The following is a 5,441-nucleotide window of genomic DNA, read 5'->3' on the forward strand; positions in this document are numbered from 1 at the left end:
TACATGTTGTTCTGAGATTTTGACAGGTTACACGCTATTCTTCTTGTTTTAGTTGTTTCAAAATTTGTGATCTCAAATATTAGGAAAAAAATACGAACAAAAAAGATTTTATTTATTCTTATTTTAGAACTGTTGATTTTCCATAGCCATAACCATAACTCATTACTACTAACTTATCCGTGATTGAAAATATTTGTTCAAACGCAACAAAATTATTTAATATCGGAGCTTCTTTGAGCTCGATAACCTCAATTCCTTCGTTAAATGCCATAGAAATACACTGGTAAAAGGTGCTTCTTTAATTCATTTCTGTTCTCAATAAAATTCAGATTACTCCAAATTACACAATATTTAAAGCGAAATCAACTTTCACCGATAGAAAAGCTCAACAAGTCCACATCTTTTCAAATAAGGGGAATCTTACTGTAAATAACTACCTATTTGTTATTTTTTAAAAAATATTAAAAAATAAAAAAAAAATAATAATAATATTTGTTAATTTTTATTATCATGTAAATTAAACTGTAAATAAGGCTCTTGTCAAAAAAGTGTAAATGTCAAGTAGTTATTAAATATGTCAAGTAGTTATTAAATATAATTAGAATTATTATTATGATTCTTTTTGTTTTGTGAAAAGATAAAATGGATTGAAGGGTAACTCGTAAGAGACACGTTGTTTGCAAATACATACTTAAAGAACGTAAACTGATTATGGTTTATACTTTATACCGAAGATACATCTAAGCAAAATGAAGAACTGATTTTAAACTTTTCACAGAACGAAAATATAAGACTGAGTGTTTTTTCTTAATGAATTTTGGTTACATGTTTCCCCTTTTTCATTTGTTGTTTAGTTATAAATCATTTAAAATGAATTTCTGTATAGTCTTTATGACGTAGTAGACACAGACACTAGACATCCGCTTTAGCTCTTCTAGGATTTAGAGTGCGCTTTCGTTACTCCAGTTGAAGATTCCCATCACGGAAGATTGTTTTGATGTCTATGATTTACCTAAGTGAATCTTCAGGAAAAAGCGTACTTTTTCATTAATTTGCGTCCATTTTTTCGATTAGCTTTTTTGTGTATCTATAAAGACATCTAAATTTACAGTGAGAGTAGTTTTCCTCTGAAGGAAATGACTTATTTCGTACCCATAATATCTATGTATTATGGTAAGCGATACCAAAAGAGGAAATGCAAACTGATTATGGATGAGATAGAATATTTTACACAGAAAATTTAAAATTGCAAAGGATTTTCGTTGTATTACTTAAATTTTAGTCAATTCTAGGTCTACTATAATATGTAATATAATATGTAGTGCTTATTTATACTGCTCGCATAGGACTGATAAGTCCCTTTACTCCAGCAGTAGGCTACTACTATTATTGTGGTCAGATTCTCAAATTATATTGAGGATAAAATTCCATACCTCGGCTGGGATTGAACCCACGCCCTCCTGTTTACCAGTCGAGCGCCTTGACCACTACACCACCGAGGCAGGCCGGTAGGTAGGTACACCAAGGTAGGTAAGTTTAGTCAGTTGAGGGAAAAAAAGTGAAAACGAAAAGGCCATGTGCTGAAAATTTCCGACTCCTTTTTTTCGACAGCAACTTTTGACCCAATTCCGAAACGCGAGTAAATTCTTGATTTCTTGAAAGACGTAAACAAAAAAATCTCAGAAGAGAGAGGTGTGTAATTTGAGAGGGGGAGGAGGTGCACCCAGCCTTTCTTTGGGATGGGAATTGACCTCCGTTTAACACGCAACGAAATATCTTACCCCCGAGGTACTGGGAGGGAGGGCTTGATTGAGTCCAAATAAGACAGAAATAAATCTTTGAATAGGCAAATCCCAAGGCTTGACCAATGAACGGGTCAAGCAATATTTGTAATTTGTTTATTTGCATCAATTATAGATTACAATATTGCAAGGGTATATACACAAAAGAAGGTGTAAAATGGAAAACTCTGCCAGTTCTGAGCCCATTTATGTTTTTAATTTTTAGTAGGGTGGTATTAGGTACCTACTTATATTTTTCATTATAGGTGGTGTAGTGGTCAAGGCGCTCGCCTGGTAAACAGGAGGGCGTGGGTTCAATCCCAGCCGAGGTATGGAATTTTATCCTCATATAATTTGAGAATTTGACCACAATAATAGTAGTAGCCTACTGCTGGAGTAAAGGGACTTTTCAGTCCTATGCGAGCAGTATAAACAAGAACAATTATTATTATTATTCTTCTTAACTAAAATCTCCCAATTCTTCCTAACTAAAATCTCTCTTTTCCTATTAACTAAAATCTCCCTATTCTTCCTCCAGGTGTCAGAGAGTCAAGAGTACCAACGCAAGTTACACCACGATGACAATGTCCTCCGTGTTCAGTCCTCTTGGCCGTCGTTCAGTCAGTACCATTTCCTCATCCGGAGGAATCCAGACTACAGGTCCCGCTCAAAGAGCAAGGTAAGTACCGAAGAGGTATTCTGATAGAGTTGTAGGCTGTACAATAACACCCAGTGAAAAAAATATTAACATGCTAGCAACAGAATATGCCGAAATATGTGACCACGAAATTCCTTAAGCTCCTATCGAAGGCAATTTTCCTTATGGATGGTTCTTTTCTGCTGAATGCTGTCCAATTGTGATGCTAATTCTGTTGGATTCGCAAGGTTCAAAAGATTTCTAACTTTGCTGAAAAGTATACATTTTATGTACCTAACTAAATTGATGCTGCATCAACATGAATTTGTCTAATGTCACAATACTCGTAGGTATAATGATTCTTTGCCTCACATTGTCAACCAGAATTGTTAGCTTTTTGTTGCCATTGTTAATATAGAGTAGGGTTTAGTACAGATAGGAGCAAGGCTTTAACTCTCAAGTAGTGAAATCAGTACCTATGTACCTATACTTACCTCTTCCGATTGTTCTCATTTCAGACGTCTTGGTGTCCCGAGTTACCGTCAATTCCCAGTTCCTCTCGTCTCTCCCTATCACAGCCCGAGACTGCTAGTACCTCACTCCTAGCAGATTACGACAACTACTTCTACATCTGAACCAGACAGCGTTAGTGGTAAGTTATCAGCAGAGACCTTCAAATATCATATTTTCCCAAAATAAGTGCGATATTGCCATGTTTTTAGTGCAATATTGTGGAAAAATAAGTGCCATATTGCCATATTTTTTTAGTGCCATATTTTGGCAAAATAAGTGCCATATTCTGGCAGTCTCTGGTTATCAGTTCGCCTTTACATTGAAGGATATACTGGTACTAGATTTAAAGTAACCTCATGTTAGAGCTGTTAGAGGTTAGACTATAGGCAATTTTTTAAATAGGTTTGATAGAGGGAATTGTAACTGCAGAGGTCTTATCATACCAAAAGCGAAGAAAGAAGGAAGACTGGATAGGAGAAAGCCAGCCGTTCGGAGAACGAACCTTATCTGTTGAAGATAAAATCCGCCCCGGGCGGTAACAGAACCCGCGACCTAGCGCTTACAAGGCAGACGCGCTACCTTCCAATTCCAAGCTAACTAGACTGGTATGGTCTCTTTAACATTAACATTAAATATTGTGTAATCAATAGGTGCTATAAAAATGTCATTATTTTTGCATTACAGAGGTCTTGCTGTTGTTTACAAAGGCTGTGAATTCTTCTTCTCGTCTGTCTGTCACGGTCTGTCGCCTTCAATTTCTTGAACTTCGATCTGACCAGGAGCTGCAGCAGGCGGATGTCCCATTTGATCCAATCTTTTGCGGAGGAACTTTCAAGAGACATGAACTAGGAAATCAATTGGAATCATGATTAAATGGTTTGCTTTCTGGAAGGAAAAGCAGAAACACAGAACCTGTGTTTGGATTTTGTTCCTGGTGACACTACAACAACAGTTTTCTGAATTTTCTCGAAACGAAACGAATCGAACCAACAGCGAAAGTTGAGGTAGAAACACACTACCATCACGTCACGTCACATGAAGTCATGGGGAGTCAGAAAGATGTAGTTCTAAGTTTTCCCAATATTGTAGGTGATTTCGTTCAGGACAGGCACAATACCATCACGTTACGTCACGACACCTATCCTATAAAGCTTGGTTAGAAATGTCAAATGAAATATTTTAGACTAGTCATATCAATTATTATGTACATAAAATTTTCACATTTTCAACAGTTTCTATGTTCTTGAATAAGACTGTGAAATTACTAATGAATTATTAAAATGCTTTGATTAGGTTCTTTTTGGGAGGACATTAAAAAAGGCATGCAATTTCTTGAAGCAGGTATTTTAAGCAGAGAGTAGGGAGCTAACAATTTTATGAATTATGAAATAGAAATATATTTTATAAATGCCAAAGATAGTTTTATATCTAGTTGATAATTAATCGATAAGTTTAACAAGAATGCTCAGATCTTATCAGATTTAACTTTGAGATTAGAGACAAATATTCTGAGACATGTATCTTAAGTAGGTACGAGATGCCTTAAAAAAAGGTCTCAAAGTTAAATTTGATAGAAGCTGCATTTCTGATGCTATTATAATTCTGTAAAGTGTAATATACATAGTAAACTCTTTTTCATTATTTAATTTTGAATAACGAATAAGGTATTTATGATTTTCTTTTTGATTTTTCAAAATTATATTTGTTTGATTTCTTTTGGTAATCCCAAAAAAATGCCTTCGTTTGATTCTTTTCTTCTTCTTTTTTTTTTACTAAACAGGTCTGTTATAATTATAACTGCCTAGATATGATGTCAAAGCAGGCCCGTAGCCAGCATTTTGGAGGGGTAGAGGGGGGGGGGGGGGGGGCTCTAAATTTTTTTACATTTGTAAAACAACTCAGTTCTCTTCTTTTTCGTAAGAGTCTACACCTCAGCACAATGTCAGACCTCTGCCGCCTAGCTTACTCTTACTCTATAAAAGGGAAATTTGCATAGAAAGCTCCACGCATGCCCATGGTTTTAACTCATCTGGCCATAAGTTTATACGTAGGATGCCAAGACCTCTCTTAACAAAACTATAAGACCGTACTTCTCTATTTATTAGTATTTCGTTTGGCCAGTTCGCAGAACCTAAGTACTGTTCGTACGAGGCACTTTCTGAGTCTTTTCTTCTCAGACATGTGACAGATTGCGCAAAAAATTAATGGTTCCGCACGTATTCTGACAATTGTGGCGACTCAAACGTCCATGAAATTACGCGATGATGACATTCCGTGGGTATTTTTTTAAAGTGGCCAATAAACCCTTTTCCATAATGTACAACCGTATGAAACTTTTATTATACGCCCGCAATAAAGGAGAAAGTTAAATGTTGGTATGTTAATGTTTATAAAACCTGGTAAAAAGTCCATTGATCCATACACGGATTATGACGGATTCTTTGTAAATGTGTCCTGCCCATAAATCTCCCGTCTCCCAACGGCCCGGGGAAGGCTCGAAACAGAGGAAA

The 5,441-nt window shown here is 35.9% G+C and overlaps 1 long non-coding RNA gene across 1 annotated transcript; it reads left to right on the forward strand.

Annotated features, from left to right (window-relative positions):
- Nucleotides 1-2,323: 2,323 nt before the first annotated feature.
- LOC103521778 lies at nucleotides 2,324-4,299 on the forward strand. The gene is made up of 3 exons (XR_001809849.2): nucleotides 2,324-2,460; nucleotides 2,937-3,070; nucleotides 3,616-4,299. It is a non-coding gene; the product is annotated as an uncharacterized LOC103521778 (long non-coding RNA).
- Nucleotides 4,300-5,441: the final 1,142 nt, after the last annotated feature.

This window comes from Diaphorina citri, unplaced genomic scaffold (assembly GCF_000475195.1).
Source record: "Diaphorina citri unplaced genomic scaffold, Diaci psyllid genome assembly version 1.1 scaffold5922, whole genome shotgun sequence".
NCBI lineage: Eukaryota > Metazoa > Arthropoda > Insecta > Hemiptera > Psyllidae > Diaphorina > Diaphorina citri.